The sequence below is a fragment of the Sus scrofa genome, chromosome 8 (genome assembly GCF_054392235.1).
Source record: "Sus scrofa isolate SSC_HxYL_T2T_F1_AM1 chromosome 8, Sscrofa_HxYL_maternal_Yorkshire_Landrace_v2.0, whole genome shotgun sequence".
Taxonomy (NCBI): Eukaryota; Metazoa; Chordata; class Mammalia; order Artiodactyla; family Suidae; genus Sus; species Sus scrofa.
In genome coordinates, this window is record NC_139390.1 from 97368258 (window position 1) to 97388838 (window position 20581).

Here is a 20581-nt window from a genome sequence, read left to right on the forward strand (position 1 = left end):
TAATGGAAATTCTGTTTGCTACAAATATAACTACCAATTAAAAACATTGTTACTAAGTAATCTATATAAAATTAAAATTATGAGAACTGTAAACTGTAAAATTTCTAAGTGGAAAAGTAAAGGAAATAGAATTTTTTAAAATATGGAGGCCAAGTCAACTCACTAGAAATAATTAGAGAATTAATAAAAAGGTCAAGAGACAATTTGTTGGCTAACAGTTCATTTATTAACTTTCATTCCTGGCTAGTATGCAGTGAGATGGACATTCTCATAATATTTATCAGATTGTACTTTCTTGTTAATAATTTTAAAGTATTTATTAAAAACTATAAAGGTTCATATCATTTATCTCACCTGCTTTTTTTCTTTGAAAACCCTTCAAAATTAATTTAAAATGCTCATCTGAGTTTATATAAGTAGGTATGTAGCACTAAGTATAATCAAAATATTAAAAACAAAATAGATGTTTCTCAGGTAAAATGTATTGTTTGCAACAAATTGTCAAGTGTAAATTCCATCTGGGCTTCTGGGTATGAGGATCTTATCTATATTTATTTACAATAGGACTACATAAACTGGCACAGTGCCTGAATTTTTATAAGCATTCAATAAATATTTACGGAATAAATTTACAAATTTATAAATTATTAATGACCAATTAATGCACATGTGATAATATAAATGGAAATAAGTAATAGAAAGTGGTATAAACTATGACTGCTTTATATTTAAGCATATATATATACACGCACACATATATACACACACACACACACACACATATATACATGTGACATGCAGTAACCAAAAGTCATTACTTCTAAGTTAATAACCTTAGTTTCTAATATATGGATTATTTCTTATAATTTCCTTTGCACTAGTCAGAATTTCTTTTTTTTAAAGCAAAATTGTGTTATCTTAAGTTGGAAAATAAAGTATTGGAAAGGGATAAGTTAAAGAAAAGCTTTGAGACACAACTTTTGGCAGACAATAAGGAACAAAGAAACAGTCTGCTTAGAATACCAACATTGGTTCCTTTGTCAATGACAGAAATTCCTTAACCTAAGCTCCTGCAAAAAAACCTTTAATCTTGCCAGAGCCCCAAACATAAATGTCCTAATACCAAGGGCTGTTCACAATATGACTTAAAATCCACTAATTCACTGTATTGATATTCCTTCTGTACTGGTCTTCAAGGTTTGTCATAATAATATATCAGACGATTGGGTGGCTTAAACAACTGAAATTTATTTTTTTCACAGTTCTGGAGGCTAGAGGTCTAAGATCAACATTACGGAAGATTTTGTTTCTCCTGAGGCCTCTCTCCTTGACTTGTAAGTAGTCATCATCTCACTGTGTCTTTACATGGCTTTTTATCTCTTCACATGGCTTTTTATCTCTGCATCCTCTCTCTTTTATAATGATATCAGTTCTACACACATGACCTCATTGAACCTAAATTATCTCCTTAAAATCTGTATCTCCAAATACAGCAACACTGGGTGTTAGGACTTCAACATAAGAATTTAGAGGGGGACACGATTCACCCCACGATACTTTCCAACTTCTCTTTTGTGTGATTCTCTATATAATCAAAGTTATTAATTCTTTGATAATGGAGCTTCACAATTATGTGTGAAAGTAGACCTCTTAAAAGTTTTAACCCAAATTTCCTTTCCTAACTTCAGTTCAAACATAACAAAAAGATTTTATCTGTCTATCCATACTTCCAAACTTCAACTTGAGATTTTTGCATATATGACTCACTTTGTTTCTCAGCAATGACTTAATTTTGTATGTAAATTTTGGAGGCCCTGATGGTTTATTTGACCCTAATGTATTTTAGAGCACTGTATCATTTTGTATTTAAAAAAATTTGAGGAGATGTTGGAAAAAACAAACATTATTTCACTTCTAAGACGTTGTTGCCCTTGAGGATGAGAGATTTGAATGAGGGAAAAGCTAAGGAGTTGATCATAGTCTAATACTGTCTGCAAATTCATGTTGGTCTGTATATTCTATTAAAATTCAGAACTTTAGGCTATATCTTACTATATTATAAGGGCAAAACGGCCTTCTCAGAGTAATTTAATATTCTGAATTCTAGCATAATGAGCACATATTAGTATGCTATTGTGCTATTGATTTCTTCATGTTTTTAGGTCATCTAACAGGATACATCATAAAGAAATAGTCATCAAAATTGCTATGTACATATATATGTATATATAAAGACAAATAGGTGGGTGATAGAAAAATGGGAAAAATTTTTTTTAAGCAGGAATTTTGAAAATTAAGAACTCATATGCAAATCATATGTTACCACTAAACAGAAGAACACTCTAGCTGTCATTCTACTCAGTTTAATAGCATGATTCCCCACCCCCACCCCCACACTGGCCCTTTTATAACCTGTGAGAATAATTAAAAGAACCATTGAATAAATATTTCAAAGTAATATATATATTTGCCTCCTCTATATTATCTCCTGTTCATCCTTACCCAATAAACTAATGAAAACCAAATCCAAGTTAGAAAGCAGCCTAAGTATATGTTTCAAAAAGAAAGCACATGTATATCCAAAATACTTCTTTAAGTGTGTGCAAAAAGATAATTTTTATATGGCTCTTCAAAATAAGCTAAATATAAAGTATAAAAATTACAGAGTAGCAAGTCCAGCAATGTTATTTCCTCTTTATACAAGAGAAAACTAATAGAATAAAAGGAGAGTATCTCAGAGTTCTCCTCTGGTACAGCAGGTTAAGTCTTCAGCATTTTCACTACAGAGGCTTGGGTTACAGCTGTGGCACAGGTTCAATCCCAGGCTGGGAACTTTCACATGCCACAGGCATGGCAGAAAGAAAAGAAAGAAAGGAAGGAAGGAAGGAAAAAAGGAAAGAAGGAAGGAAAGAAGGAAAGAAGGAAAGAAGGAAAGAAGGAAAGAAAGGAAAGAAGGAAAGAAAAGAAGTAGAAAATTTCTCTAAAGTAATCAAACTCTTAAATACAAGGTAGAAATTTTGGTAGAGATGTTCAGGGAAAATGAACCAAAATGAAAAATGAGAAAAAAGAATGTATACATATATGTTTAACTGGGTCACCATGTTGTACAAGAAAATGTATTGGGGAAATAAAAAAAATAAAAATATAAAAAAGAAAAATAATATTGATTAGAGTAGAATTTTTTTTCAAGGAAAATCTGGAAGTTAAAAGTAGATCAGTTGGACATGTCAAGTGAAACATAATTACTATATAACCAGCTATTTATCTTATAAAAGTAAAAACATGCTCACATAAAAATTGGGCATGAATATAGCTTCACAATCACTGTAAAACTACTCACAATCTTTTAACTAATGAGTGAGTAGACAAACAAATGATGGCATATCTATACAATGGAATAATAACCAGCAAGAAAAAGTAATAAATTATTGATAAACCCAGTATCAGAGGGGGGTGGGAAGGAATATTGTTGCATGCTAACTTGACAAAAAGTAGAAATACTTCCCTAGTTATTCTAATGAAAATTTCTAAGAGGCACTGGTTTGCTTCATTTACAACATCCAGTGGTTAAAATAATCCAGTCTTCTAAATAAGATAATGACAAAATCTCTGTTTTTACAGTTTATATTTGGTGAGAACTAAGGTATGTTAGCAATTAATCACAATATAAAAATTATGTCTTTTATTTTATAAAAATAATTTGAAACTGAGACTGATACTCATATAAGCATGATAACAAATAACTTTAAAATTACAATCTTTTAATAATTTCCCTGTTTTTATATTATAATCCATATCATTATAATACTCTTAACATTCTTTTAGTAATTCTCATAAAATATCATCATACTTTTGAAGAGTTAGTTATTTGAATTCCATAATTCAATGTGACACCATTGTATTGAGTATTGATATAAAGTTGTTATTGTTGTTGAGGAGTTACCATTGCGGTGCAGCGGAAATGAATCCGACTAGAAACCATGATGTTGCAGGTTCGATCCCTGGCCTTGCTCAGTGGTTTAAGGATCTGGCATTGTGAGCTGTGGTGTAGGTCACAGACATGGCTCAGATTTGGGGTTGCTGTGGCTGTGGTGTAGGCCGGCAGCTACAGCTCCAATTAGACCCCTAGCCTTGGAACCTACATATGCCATGGGTGCGGTCCTCAAAAGACAAAAGACAAAAAAATAAATAAATAAAATAAAATAGTTACTGAGATTTTAGGCTCAGGAAACAAAAACCCTGATGTGAAACCTGCCTTTGGCTTTACAATATAGTATGTTGCCCTAAAAATATAAATTCCTAGAGCTTAGTTCCCTTATAAAACATGAGTTACATATTTTAGAAAAGGAAAAACTATAGGAACAGAGATCATTATGCATTACAGTCATGTGAATTGATCAGGTTGTAAAGTTAAATAGCTCCTATGTGTAAAACAGCACATTTCTTGGCAGATAATAAATTCTCAGTTATTATGATTGTTCACAAACACAGCTATTTTCAATAAATTAAAATATGAATAAATTCCCTAAAATTATTAAAATCTTATTATTTCATCAATAATAATATATCACCTACAATTAAAAACATTCAATAACCTTTTATCTTATACTTAAGTATGCAATTTATGTATGTGACAATTGAATGTGTTTTACCATGTATTTATTTGCATCAATGAGCTGAGAGTAATTATTTCAAATATTACAGTGCTCCATGGAGAAAACATACATGAACTTCATAAGTTTTATTATTTATTATTAAAAACATTTTTATTATTGTTTTGAAAATGTAAGGATTGGTATTTTGTTCTGTACCACTAGAGGCCATCATACCCTTTCTTAAACAAATAAGTACATATGCAAATCAAAAACCTAATTTGAGAGTGAGTCATTTATAAATAGTCTAGAAGAATTCATATATTATGTAACAGAATGGACCCCCTGCAGATTCATGGTGGATCGCTCTAGTCTACTCCACTACTCAACATAACTTGATTTGATTGATAGCTCTAACTGAAGGCAACTTGATTTTCTAGTAGAAAGACTAACTCTTGTTATTGCAAATTCAAATAAATAAAGTAAAAATAGCATGAGAGTATTTCACAATTAACCAAAGTTTTGTAATGGAAATTATTTTTGTTTGCTTTCTCTGTAATTTAATTTTGAAGGATAATATTCTAATCAAATGAATGAAAAACATTAGAATTCTTGAAATATATTACCTAGCATTTGAAGTGATGATAACATATTATGGCATTTATTTCTCTTAGGGAAAAATGTGTGAGATATTTTTAAAGAAATACATAATAATATCATGCATATGAGAAGGGAAAAAAAGTATGAAAATACTGAAATAATTCCAAAAGTTAGCATGTGGCTCTATCATAAAATTTTCATCTTATTTTTAATTTTAGTGAACTTAGATTTTATGGTTTGCATAATCTCTCAAGCTGTTTTTCTGAATGTAGGATGCAAAATCAGAAAGTTTATTGCTATTATACTTTTATCATTAGGTGATCTTCGAGAGCTAATCTAGGAGTTATGTAAATAAATTATTTTCTATTTTTTTTCCTGTGTTTTTGTCTTTTTAGGGCCACACCCACAGCATATGGAGGTTCCCAAGCTAGGGGTCTAATAGGAGCTGTAGCCACCCAGCCTATGCCAGGGCCACAGCAATGCATGATCCAAATCGCCTTAACCCACTGAGCAAGGCCAGGGATCAAACCCTCAATCTCATGGTTCCTAGTCGGATTTGTTAACCACTGAGCCATGATAGGAACTCCTTATTCTCATGACATATTATTTTTTTGTATTATGCAATTAACTCTTCCCAAAAATACTAATGGGAAAATAATACTAAAAGCAATATTCGTATTAACAGAATATGTATAGAGTGTGTTTTGAAGATCAGGTTTAAGAATTAAACTATAAAATAACTTTTATAACAATTACAGCTATCTTCTGAGCATTATCTATATTATTCCCAAAGTATAAAAATCATTTGAAATCATGCTATTATTTTTAGCAATTAAAGAGTAGTGTTATACCTCAATGACCCCAATAAAGTGATACAGAAAAATTAGTTATCTCCACTGTAATTTTACATCTAATTTTTTGTAGAACCACAGCTGTAAAATAGCATTGCAGCACTCTTAGATTATTAAAAAAGAGGTAAGAGATTTTCATAGGCAAAAGGACTTGGTCTTTAATTCAGGAAAATATACCAAACCAGTTAAAAACAGAAGCTGAGTCACATGTTTTGGGGATACATGACATATCGAAAAAGCCGTATCTGTGCTGATGGGGAAAGCTCAATTATAAGTCATTTTACAGCCCAGATTAACAAGACTAATGTGTTATTTTAGTAGCTTGTAGATAAAACTTTTCTAAATGAAATCAATGATTGTCTATAATGGTACATCTGTTCATTAAAACTGAAGAAATGTAATTTCTTATGATTTCACTGAGTTTGACAATAAGTCTAAACCCTAGATGTTAGGAAGCACTGTGGTACATCATGTTGGTTGATTTGCAGATGCTGAACCATGCTTGCATTCCTGAAATAAATCCCACTTTATTATGGTGTTTCATTCTTTTATTATAGTTGAGTTTGGTTTACTAGTATTTTGTTGAGGATTTTTGTATCTATATTTATAAGATTTATTGGACTGTAATTTTCTCTTAGTGTCCTATCTTAGTTTTTTCATCAGAATAATACTAACCTCATAAAATAAGCTTGGAAGTCTTCCCTCCTCTTCTATCTTTAGAAGAGTTTGAGAGATTTGGTGTTAAATGTTCTCTTAACATATTGTGGAATTCACGAGTGAAGCCATATAATGCTGAACTTTTCATTTGGGGGAGTCTTCTGTCTTTCTTTCTTGCTTGCTTGCTTTTTAGGGCCACACCTGTGTCATATGGAAGTTCCCAGACTAGGGGGTCAAATCAGAGCTGCAGCTGCTGGCCTATGTTGCACCCATAGCAATGCAAGATCCCAGCTTCATCTATGACCTATGCTTCTGCTTGTGGCAATGACAGATCACCAACCCACTGAGCAAGGCCAGGGATCAAGCCCGCATCCTCACAAAAACTGGTAAGTAACCTTCTGAGACACAGCAGGAACTCTTTTTTTATGGGAGAGAGGTTTCTGATTACTAATTCAATCTTTTTTCTGGTAATTGGTGTTCAGAATTTCTAATTCTTAATGATTAAGTTTGGTAGGTCATTTGTTTCTAGGAATTAATCCATTTCTTCTAGGTTATCTAACTTGTTGGTGTATAATTATTCATGATAGTCAATGTTCTTTTGTATTTCTGTGGTATCAGTTGTAATGTCTCCCTTTTCATTTCTAATATTATTTACCTGAGTTCTCGCCTTTGTTTTCTTAATAAGTCTAGCTAAAGATTTGTCTATTTTGTTTAAAAAAAAAACCCAGGGCTTTGAGTTCCCTCATGGCTCAGTGGGTTAAGGATCTGGTATTGTCACTGCTATGGCTCTGGTTAGAGCTGCAGTGCAGGTTTGATCCCTAGTATAGGAACTTCTGCATGATGCAGGTATGGCAAAAGAAACAAACAACAACAACAAAAAAACAGGTCTTAGTTTCACTGATCTTTTCTATTGGTTTTCTATTTTCTATTTCATTTATTTCTGCTCAGATTTTATTATTTTCATTTTTCTACTAAATTTATTCTTGTAGTTTTCTTTTTCTAGTTCCTTGAGGGGTAAACTTGGATTGTTTATTTGAGCTCCTTCTTTTTTCTTAATCTAGGCATATATAGCTGGAAATTTCCCTGCCAGAATTTTTTTGCTGCATTCCATAAGTTCTGGTAGGCTGTATTTCCATTTTCTTTTTTCTCAATATATTTTCTTGATTTCTTTTGATTTATTCTTTAAATCATTGGTTGTTTAGTAGCATGCTGTTTAGTCCCCATATTTTGTGAATTTTCTAGTTTTCTTCTTGTAATTGATTTCTAGTTTGATACCATTATGCTTACAAAAGAACTTGATATTTCAATATTCTTAACTTTATCAAGACTTACTTTGTAGCTTAACACGTGATCTGTCCTTGAGAATGTTCGATATGTGCTTCAGAAGAATCTATATTCTCATGCTGTTAGGTAGAATGTTCTGTAAATGTGTGTTTTCTTGTTAATTTTCTATCTGAATGATTTATCCATTATTGAAACACCCCTACTAATACTGCTGTATTAGTATTGAAGTCCCCTACTAATACTGCTGTGTATTTCTCCCTTCAGATCTGTTAATATTTGCTTTACATATTTCTGTGCTTCTATGTTGAATGCATACATTTTTGCAACTGTTATATCTTGTTGGATTAACATCTTTTTGTACTGACCTCTTTATCATTATATAATTATTATTCCTTCTTTTAATTAGACTTTTATATCAACGATGGCTCCAAATAACAAAATCAACTCCATGATAGCTCTGAATAGTAAAATCACATTGCATATCTTATAGAATTTGTATGGCTCAAATAAACATCACTTTTTCCTACTCTAATACAATAGTCTTTATTATACAGTACTATATTTTATGTAGCTGTAATGAATTAATTCAATATGTAAGATACTTTGAAGTTATTTAAACTTAAATTATGCTTTAAACTTTGTATTTGTAGTACTGAGCCAATCAATTGTAACTATAATGTACTAATTAAATATGTGCAGTAAAGATACCAAGGAATAATTTTAATTTGGAAATTTGTTGAAAATTAGATAAAAAGTAAAATTAAACAAAGCTAATAGTTTTAACACAAAAAAGAGCCTTACATATATTAAAAAGCAAACTTTATACCACTAAAACTAGCTCTTGACATAGATATAAACAGGTGGACCATTTCCTCAAATGCTTTTTAAAAACTATCTTCAAGTGTATGCACATATGTTTCTGGTTTGTATCCTGGAGATTTTTTTCTAAAATGATCAAAGTAGTACTTCAGAATTGTATTATTTCTTATATACAATCTAATTTAAATGTCTGTGCTTTGAAGTAAGAACTTAAAGTTAGGCATTCCTGTTGTGGCTCAGTGGGTTAAGAACCCATCTAGTATCCATGAGGATGCAGGTTCAATCCCCGGCCTTTCTCAGTGGGTTAAGTACCTAGTGTTGCTGCAATCTGTGGCTTAGATCTGGTGTTGCTGTGCACCTTTGGTTGGACCTCTGTCCTGGGAACTTCCACATGCCACAGGGGTGCCCCTAAAAAAAAAAAAAAAAAAAAATTAAAATTAACATAACTTGTTTTTAATTTTTGCTATATATAAATACTCCTTGTTATTACTAAATAAGTACTTATAACTTAGCATAGGGTCTGTGTCAGTACATTTATAATCTAATAACAAAGATATATATCTTAGGAAGTTTTTTTTACAACTCTTTTACATGACTAATGAATAGATTTTCACAAATCGAAAGATTTGTGTAGATAGCATTTTGTCATACTTTTAAGCAAATTTTGATCACCACAATTGAACTCTTTTTTGATTCTGAAGTGAATCTGAGATATCCAAATGGAGAGAGAGAGAGAGAAAGTATGAAAAAAACTCATATGTAAACGTGTTTACCTTTACTGATATGTAAATGTGCTTTTTCTATTGAGGTCTATTTATTTTTTCATTGTTCTCTATATTTTACAACACTGTAATTTTTGATACTGTTGTTAAAGTGAAAACACAATTTAGAAAAGTTTCATGTGATAACATGATGTATTGATGCTTAAGTAATTGCTATTTGCCTTGAATTTTAATTTCAATTGTAAAATATTTCTCATATTTTTAAATGTTATAACACAAAATAGTCTTGTTGGCTAATAAAAATCTAAGATATGTTTATCTTAAAATATTAACACTGTGTAGTGTGCTATAAAGTAAATGCTGTCTTCCTTATTTAGCACCTTTGATTTAGCAAGTAGTTTCCTTATACATTCATATATTCAAGATTATTTTAAAATGCCATTCATGAGGTCACTTTCCTAGCTCTATAAAAAGAGATATAACTCTTGAGGATATATATGTGATCAGTAGTGTGTACATTTTGGAGTTCCCATTGTGGCACAGTGGAAACAAATCCGACTAGTTACCATGAGGTTGTGGGTTCGATCCCTCATCTCACTCAGTGGGTCAAGGATCTGGAATTGCCCTGAGCTATGGTGTAGATTGCAGACATGGCTGGGCTGGGATCCTGTTCTCCTGTGGCTATTGCATAGGCAGGCAGCTGTAGCTCTGATTGAACCCCTAGCCTGGGAACCTCCATGTGCTGCAAGTGCAGCCTAAAAATAAAAAAAAAAAAAAAATAGTGTGTACATTTTAAGAATAAGGAGATTTTAATTCTTGGAAAATGGGTTATTTCACTTTACATGTCAGTATGATCTTCTTCACATATTTTTTTACACATTGATATTTCATTTTCTTGCTAGATAATCTAAATTAGCTTAATGGGGATTCTACTTGGAAAACTACTAGCTGAAACTTTTAAGATCCAGATCCAACTAGACCAAACAAAGTAACTACAGCAAGAAAGGCAAACAATAAGGCAAGTACTGAAAGATAAAGAGAAGAAAATATACATATATTTAAGCAGTTAAATGAAAAAAAAATCAAAGTAAAAGCAACTTAAATTTTAATTTTAACTATAATTAACATTTTTTAAAACCAGAAAAAAAGCAGAAAGTTGATTCATGAATGCTGTCTGTAAAAATTACCAATTAATAACACATATAAACTAACCCATTCAGTCAGCAAATTATTTACTGCATGCTACATTTAAGTCAATAATATTTCAATGATTTTGCATCGTAAAATTTGCCTTCAATTACTACATGGAGTATGAATTGTATCCATTTTTCCCTTCACTTTTCCCTTTATTTTAGTGGAAAATGGGTATACATAAACACTTTGCTCTGCTGAATTTTTCTGTTCAAATAAATAGTTTAGACTGTTGATCTAGATGATCATGATTTTTACAAAACTCTCACATTTATTCTGTGAGTCAAGTTGCCAATTATCTTTTAAAAATGTCTGAAAGTCTCTTCCCTTCCCACTCTTATACTTTATTTCTCTTCAGAGAACTGGAATAATTGTTTATTTTTGACCTAACTTGATATAAGGCTTCAGGAGATTTTTCTCAATATTTTCTCAATATTAGGAAATAAATCTGATTTCATCAATTGGCCCAACTGAAATATGGTTAAAGTCAATGGTATCTTCCAAAGAAGTAATTAAAAATGTTCAATAGCAATTGTATTGATTTCTGCCAGCATCTTTAGCCATGTATATGACTTTGTGTAGTCATTTCAACATATTTCTCTGAGTTACATAGCCCCAAGTATAAAGAGTAGATAATATTTTTTAGTAATATTACAGAATTTTCTAATCTAGTCAGGTATGATTCCAGATGGAAAAAGAAATGACCTAGTCACCATCTGTTGCAAGCCTTGTCATTCATTATCTCGGGGGTGGAGTGGTCTATGCTCTTTTATGGATTTGTCTACATGACAGCAAACTAACACTTAGGAAATTAATTAACATGAACATATGGAAGTGGGTGTTAGTTTCATAACATACAAACTGGTTCAGTTTTACAAAGTGTTTCACCCAAATATTTCTTCCAGTGAAGATAAAACAGGCTCCTGGAATCATTTGGAAACTTGAAGGAAAATATGCATTAGTGCTTCAGACTCATTGATTTTGATGGAAAATTATACATCTACTTGGAAATCTTTTCTATTTTAGAGGTTATCTATAATTTTCTATTATAGAGGTTATCTATAATTAGAGGATATCTATAATTTTCTATTATAGAGGTTATCTATAATTACTCAGATTTACTTTTATAGACCAACTCTCAATTCTTATATTAATACATTTATTTATGGCAAATAATCTAGTTTAAATTTTGCTTCTATTTATTTTAGAGTCAAAGCTGTTAAACTGTATTAAATAAAACATTTTAAATTAGTGATATAACTATGAGATATGTTTACAGCTGCATGGTGAGATTGATAAATGTGGAAGTTATAAAACTATTACAGAATATCATTTAATTGGACACTAGTTATGCCTATACAACAGTTCAATCCAATTTATTCACAAACCTTCCTTTAAACATATTTGTGGGAGCCAATCAGTACTTTACCTCTGCATGAATATAGGCTATATTCAACCACAATGATCTATGGTCTGTTCACAGCAAGTTTCATGACAAGAACTGCACTAGCATGGTATTATTTTCAGAGAGATTTCAGAGATTTGTATGTAAAATATAACATTTTAAAATAGGATGTAAATTGATAGAGATAAATGCATTTTTTAAAATTTTTTACTATCTTCAAATATCCGTGTATTAGTTCAAATGTACTCTTTTTAATGTATTTTCATTTGAAGATAGAAAAGAGTTTTTCTTAAGTGGATACTTTGTCTCAGAAATAATATATTTTAACTTCACCATTAGAAAAAATGTTTTATTAAATTCTAAAATCTTTACTTTTTAATGCATTTAAGGAAAGACATAAACAAGCTTTAAAAAAACTTTTTGACACTTGCTTATTTTTATAGAGGCCAGAATCTATGTAATATACAAGAATAGTTTGTTTGCTAGAACTACCAAAAATGTGATTAGTTTAAAATTATTTAACCTGAGTTGTTTTGTAGCGCATGCTGTGTTGTATGTATAACAATACTGTAATTATGCTTACATAATATTTAGTATATCATACAAAATTAATGTTAACTATTTATGCATGACTAGCATAATTATAGCAAATTGCTACCCCAAAATAATTTTTCAGAAACAAATTCACTCTTGACATAACCAGTGACACAAGGAGCCTTTAACAAAGGTTCAACTCCATAATCATTTTCTGTGAAAAAGAAGATATACATATATATGTAACAAAATGGAAGTGGAGGTTCCACTATAAAATTCAAATTTCATTTGTACATTTACCAAGGAAAGAATAAATAAAGTTGTTGAGGAAGCACTTATTGCATATAGAAACCCTCGTGATTATATAGCTATAATGTGATGGACTACAGGGTGCCAAACCCCGGGGCTTCCGCTTGTCCTAGACTGAGCATGGCTGAAGAGACTTGGGGAATTTGTAACTTCAGTCTGCAGTCAGACAGCGTGTACATCAATCTACATTAGAGTTACATGCGTATCTTCTATCTCACTCTCTTCTACCCTCACCTTGTTATATACATATATGGGCATGTATATACCATCCTTTATTATTAAGCATATATTTCTGCTGCACTTTTAAAGTCATTTTGTTTGAAATAAATTTTTATTATTTAGCTCTATTTTAGATTTACAGACAAATTGAAAAGATAGTATGGAAAGTTTCCATCTACTTCACACCGTTTCCCCTATTGTTAATATCTTATATCAGTATAGCATATTTATTATAATTATGAGCCAATATTGCTATATTATTATTAACTAAAGCCCATACTTTATTCAGATTTCCTTTATTTTTGCCTAATATCTTTTTTCTTTTCCAAGTTTCCATCCAGGATACCTCATACTTATAGTTATTCACATCTCTTTGTGTCAGCTATACTTGGCTGTGACAGTTACTCAAATTTCCCTTCCTTTTGATAATGTTGACAGTATTGAGAAATACTAATCTAATATTTTGTAGGATAGCCCTATAGTAGAATTGGCTTGCTATTTTTCTCATATTTAGCCTAGGATTATAGGTCTTTAGGAGAAAAAAATCACAAAGAAAAAAATCCCATTTTTTTTGCCAATATTTTTTTTATTTTTTTATTTCCCCAATACATTATTTTTTTTTCTACTGTACAGTATGGTGACCCAGTTACACATACATGTATACATTTTTTCCCTCACATTATCATCCTCCATCATAAGTGACTAGACATGGTTTCCAGTGCTATACAGCAGGATCTCATTATTAATCCATTCCAAAGGCAATTTTTATCACCTCATATTAAGAGTAAATACTATCAACATGATTTTCACTACTTATGTTAACTTTGATCACCTGTCTGAGGTAATTTTTGACAGATTTCTCCACTGTGAAGTCAATTTACTCCACATCTTCCTCTGGAAAGTTAAATATTCCCTTTCTAAAGTATAATTTTTAGAAGGAAATTACTCTGTGTAGCCCACATTTATGAAATGAGAAGTTATGTTCTGCTTCCTTAAAGGTAGGTTATCTAGATAAATTATTTAGAATCCTTCCACATGGGAGATTTTGTCTCTTTGCTCTGATTATTTATTCAATCATTTATTTATATCAATGGGAATTCATGGGTATTCATTTTATCTTTGGGTTATAAATGAATACTAATTTATGTCTTTGGTTGGTCAGATCATTCTGGCTGCAGACATCAACAGTTCTATTCAGTTGTCTGTTTTATGACCTTTTGACTTGATCCTGTCTATGTAGAATAATCATGAGTCCATAGTGATATAAGGAAATCAAATTGATAGATGCAAACTATTGCACTAATCACTTTGGATGATTATAATCTGTCAATGATAGTTTATTTATATAAAAAGTGTACCATTTTTTACCATTTTTGTGGATAAGGTTGTTAATGTCAGAGGTTATACATGTGTGGAGGCAGGAAGTGTGCAGAAATTCTCTGTACCTTATACTCAATTTTATTGTAAACCTAAAATTTTTCTTTAAAAAGTAAAATCTATATAAAACAATGATGAAATGACTGGAAAGCACACTTTGCTGAGAAAAATCATTTTATTAGAAAGTGCTAAAACTTGCAATTTTAGGGACCTTTACCTCACAAACATAATAGGAAATGCCGGTATTAATTATGTTACTAATGCTCCAGATATTCAATGTCTGACTGAGGTCCTTTGATAAGCAGTAATGATAATAATAGGTGAATGATCTTTTCAATTTTAGAGTCACTAGTGACAGATAAAATGTGAAAAATTAATGATCTATTTCAGTGAGTACCTAATTTATCATGATTATTTATTTAAATTCATGTTTGATAATGTAATTAGGATATAATAAAAAGTTTATTTTTGTTAGGTTTTTAAATTGGTAGTAAGTAGGAATTATAGGAACGAAAGATTATTATTATTTTATCTTTGTTAACTTTACCTTAAAATAACTGATGCTTTGACTATTTAGATACAATATATACTTATATATTATACATAATATCAACCTATATTATATATTTTTTATTTCCAAAGCCAATGCTAAGAAACACTATCATTTGTGAATAGTTTAAAAGTATGTTTGTATTTTCCCAATAATATCTTAACACCAATGATCGATTGAATTGCTTACCTGAAAGTCATTTTAATAATTTTATTTTCTCAAAAAATTGACACTCCAATATAATGTTATTGAGAATATGAGTACCATGATGAGATAAGTTGTATTGTAAAAGGCTACTACTGATACTGATAAAATATAAAGATAATCAACCTTACCTTAGCTACCATAGCTCTTCAGAAATTATTCTATCTTTAAAGAAAGATGGCTAAAGCAAAATTTAAAAATATTTTTCAAGTTTTAGATTATTATAATTTTGTATTTTTTTTCTTTTTACTGATCTTTTAGGCTTAAATTCTTCCTTTAAAATTCATGATGAAAAAAGTAGAAATTAATTTGAAAGAACTTTGGTGTCATTTTTAGCTAAAATAATAATTTCCTTGAGCTTAATAAAATTGTTTAAAATGCTCAAAATATTACTAGGCATATCATTTAAAGAACTCAGATGAATCTTTAAAGCACTAATCTTATGAGATTTGCAAAATTAACTTCGTAATTACTGTGTCACAAAACACAGTGCTGACAGGCATTTTCCAACTGAATGAAGCTCTCTTTAAAGCAATGAAAGCTATGCACAGCAGAACATCAGTAAATAATTTTGACATCACCAAAACTTGCTTGTATGATTGCATCAGAAAATAAACATTCAAAATTTCATATAAACTCCATAAAATGTATATATTTCCTGACTCAGATATTCCACTGAAATATCTACAGTAATTAAATCAAGTTTATTATATGTGCTTTGAATAAAAAAAAATTTCATGTCCTTTTTGAAATTTATTTTATTTGTATTTGAATTATGACATTAAAACTGTCTTTAGATACATTTTGTTTATATTGATTAGTGTATTACTTTTTATTTATTAAGCAGATGACACATAAGCAATTATAGTTCAATGAGACTTTGCTTATTACTCTGTAATAAACTTGAAGCAAGCAAAAGATTATAAGTTGAAAAATGTATACTACATTTTACGATATTAATGTTTTTATTGTTTACTACAAAAGTACCCACTTTTCCTATATCATTTTACAGTACTACTTATCTTAAAAATGTCATAACAGAATAACTATTTTCCTATTTATAATCCTGATTTCAATCTTATATATTAAAATAGGGAATCTAATATCATGACATGAAAATAACATAAATTTTAAAAACTAGTCATGAAATGGGGTTCAGATTGGGTTATTGAAGTGAAATCAAGTGATTCAACATTATTCTGCAGACTCAACTTATTTTACCCTGTTGGATTTTTGATGTTTTGAAATAAACTATAATTCTGCCACATAATTTTTTCACTGTCCATGTCATTCCTAATCAACAAGTTTGACTTTGCATTTTAGTAATGGTTATTAGCATATATAATATCTTTAAAATAACCTTTAGTTAAAGTTCTGATATGAGCTCTGTAGATGCTTTATGTGATCCTGAAAAGTATGATTAATATCAGGGGATTCAAATAAGACTCTGATGGGTAATTACCATGAGAACACCTTAAATAAGTTATTCTATCCTGACTCACATCAGAAAAATCCAAGTATACCCCATCTTTCACTAAACGCTCAGGACATTTGTGGAATGTGCCTGTCGAATTTAAAATGACAAAACATTTTTAATAAAACTTTAATTCCTCAGACTTTTCCATTACTCTTTGGAATTTACAGACCTAAACTTTCATAATTGGTATAATAATGATTAGAGGTATGTGGTTGAAAACTGAGGCAGCACAGGGTTAGTGTGGGCACATAATATGATCTTTCATGAATTAAAAAATAATTATAATTTCTTATGTAAAAATGATTGCTAAAACATCATGTTGTTGTTCTTAAGTCCAGAACCTGCAAATTCAAAAAAAGCATGTGGGAACAGTTATATTTTTAAAGGGAGGGGAAAAGACAGATGAACATTGTTTTTTTTAACGTTGTGATCATATATGCATCCTCTCAGTGTGTGGTTCTCCCTACATTTTATAAAATGAAGTTCATTTTGACATATGCCTTCCGCTAGGCAATAATTACCTCTAGGCATGTTTTGTTTAGAAGAAACAGCTACACAATGAATAGAATGAACTGTAGAATTAACTAATTTTAAAATATTCTTCTGTTGTAATTCTTCTCTTTTCTAAAATCCTTCTATTTTTTGAATAAGTGCTAACAGATGCAAAGTTGCAAAGGAATGTTCTTCAAATAGATTTATGCAAAATTTCTGCGACGGAAACAGTAATTCATCTACTTAGAGAAACTTTTTTATTAGTTAGGATTTAAAATGTGTTGTTTGGAGTGAGCCCTTTCAGGAACGAGAAAGGGAGCAAGAAATCAGGAAGACTTCTACAAAGTCAGAAAACATGACTTAAGGAATGAGATAGGAGAAAATGAGATAGGAGAAAAATTAATTAATGAGATAGGAGAAAAATTGCAGGTGCAGAATCAGTAGACAAAAAAATCATGTAGTTTCTCCATCTCCACAACATCCGATGAAGTGATGTGCTGGGGCCACAGTCTCAGCTGCTGTTGGCTGTGGAGGAACTCCATGTGAGTCTGTGGGTGTCTTTTTTTTTTTTCTTTTTTTCTTTTTTTCTTTTTTTAGGAGTGCACTTGTGGCATTTGGAAGTTTCCAGGCTAGGGGTTGAATGGGAGCTGCAGCTACCAGCCTCCGCCACAGCCACAGCAAAGTGGGATCCAAGCCTTGTCTGCAACCTACACCACAGCTCCTGTAATACTGGATCCCCAGTCCACTGATTGAGGCCAGGGATTAAACCCACATCCTCATGGATACTAGTTGGATTTTTTCTGCTACACCACAACGGGAACTCCCTGTGGGTCTCTTTCTTGGTGAAAAGTGGCCTGCATGACAGCTTTGTGCCTTGTGTAAGGGTTGTGAGCTACATCTGGGAAGATGTAGTGTTGTTCTACTTCTTCTCTCCCCCAGAGGGGAAGATACATTGACTCTTCAGGCACTACCTGGGCTGCAGGGGAGCTGATGCACACCAAAGCAAATTAGGCAGCCTTTATGTCTAGTCATATTAATCCATGCTAGAGCTACCTGGAATCAACCTTCTCAGAAGTCTCCCACCAGAGACCCAAGTTAGGAGTGGGCCAGGAACTTCTTTGCAGAATCTCCTGTTTGCTTTGCTGAGAAATACACTAAGCACTATGTCTTTTTAGCTTTCCCAAATCTCTCTCTGTGCCTTTCATGTCCCCCTGTCTTGAAAAGTCTTTTTTTTTTCCAAAAATTTTGACGAAATGCTAACATTTCACATGTACTTAATAGAAAAAGAAAAAAAAAGTTAGCAAGCAAATCCCAAAGTTGAATTATTTTTCCTCTGATAGAATAAGTCAATATACTTGCTATGTTAGAGAAGTAAGAAGTCAGAGAAAATCTAGTCTGGTCTAATGACTAAGTTAAAAAGAAATGAAGACCTCATGCATCACCTTCCTCAGAAAAGTAAGAGATAGTCCTGAAATCCATATCGTTTTTATTACAGGCCCAGTATTTTCCCCTGACTCTCAAAAAGTTCTAGGATAACATTATAAAGAACTATTAGCAGTTTCCAATGGGGAGTGCCAGGAAGGGAGAAGGAAAAATAGAGGGATGGGGAATAAGAGGTACAAATTATTTAGTATAAAATAACTTATAAGGATACATTGTACAACACAGGAAATACCTAATATTTTTTAATAACTAAAAGTGGAGGATAAACTTTAAAAATTCTGGATCACTATATTAATACTTAGAGTATAAAATACTTTATATCAACTATATATCCATAAGAAATGTTTGACAGTATGCTAATAAAATATTTTTATATTTATTTTTTTAATTTAAGTATAGTTTATTTGCAGTGTTTCAGGTGTACAACAAAGTGATTTAGTTTTATGTATATATATGTATTTATAAATATATATATATGTATATATATATACTTTTCCAGACTCTTTTCCATTATACATATTATAAGATATTGAATACAGTTCCCTGTGCTATACAGTAGAACCTTGTTGTTTATATATATAGTAGTTTGTATCTGTTAATTCCAAATTCCTAATTTACCCCTTCTCTCTTTCTCCTTTGGTAACCATATGTTTATTTTCTATGCCTGTGGGTCTGTTTGTTTTATAAATAAGTTCTTTTGAGTCTTTTTTTTTTTTTTTTTTTTTTTTTTTTTTTTTTTTGCTTTTTTAGGGCTGCATCTGTAGCATAGGGAAGCTTCCAAGCTTGGGGTTAAATTGGACATGCAACGAACAGCCTACACCACAGCCACAGCAGTGTCAGATCCAAGCTGCGTCTATGGCCTACGCCATAGCTTATGGCAACTCCAGATCTTTAACCCACTGAGCAAGCTCGGGAATTGAACCCACAACCTCATGGATGCTAGTCAGGTTCATTACCACTGAGCCACAATGGGGACTCCTGAGTCATTTTTAGATTTGACATATATCATATGATATTTGTCTTTATCTGACTCACTTCACTTAGTATGTAACCTCTAGGTCCCTCTATGTTGTTGCAAATGGCATCATTTCATTCTTTTTATGGTTGGGTAGTATTCCACTATTTATATGTACCACATCTTCTTTAGCCAGTCATCTATCAATGGACATTTATGTTGCTTCCGTGTCTTGGCTATTGTAAATAGTGTTGTGGTGAATATTGATTGGGGTGCATGTATCTTTTTGCCTTTTCTGGATATGTGCTCATGAGTGGGATCACAGGATCATACGGTAACTCAATTTTTAGTTTTTAAAGGAATCATACTCTTATCCATAATGGCTGCACAAATTTACATTCCTACCAATAGCATGAGAGGGTTCCCTTTTCTCCACACCTTCTCCAGCATTTGTTATTTGTAGACTTAAATTTTTTTAAAAAGTTCTAGGGTCCTATAGACTATACAGATCCTCAGGTTGTAAATCTTTGAAAACATTTACATATGAATTTTCAGCTAAATATATTCCACAGGTGAGTATACTTAAAAAACACTTGAGGAATGCAATTCAAAGTTATATATAGCATTCTGCAGTTAATCTCAGAAAATGGCAACAGAATCCTATGCAACATGACCAAAACAATGGAAAAAATGGAAAAATCATAGTCATCAAAGGAAATACTTTTTCCTCTTTTGAGAAATCAAAAGTCTAAAGCATCCATTGGCATGGGAGTCTTGAATGTGTTCACCCTGTTATTAATAGTAAATAATGAAAAATCCATTCTTACCTATAAAATCACAAATGTATGAACCTTAGCATTAAGTACAAAATACTAAAATTACAAAGAGAACAAGATTAAC

The 20581-nt window shown here is 31.2% G+C and overlaps 1 long non-coding RNA gene across 5 annotated transcripts in view; it reads left to right on the top strand.

Annotated features, from left to right (window-relative positions):
- Positions 1 to 20581, top strand: part of LOC102163618 (uncharacterized) — a 501092-nt gene that overhangs the window by 228835 nt on the left and 251676 nt on the right. For 2 of the 5 annotated variants that reach the window (XR_014812954.1, XR_014812956.1), the window contains one exon: positions 1263 to 1334. This is a non-coding gene — a long non-coding RNA (uncharacterized LOC102163618). Of the gene's footprint in view, positions 1 to 1262; positions 3159 to 7031; positions 7087 to 8390; positions 8512 to 10427; positions 10608 to 20581 lie in introns of those variants that run through there. The other 3 variants (XR_014812955.1, XR_014812958.1, XR_014812957.1) reach the window with 3 other exon arrangements.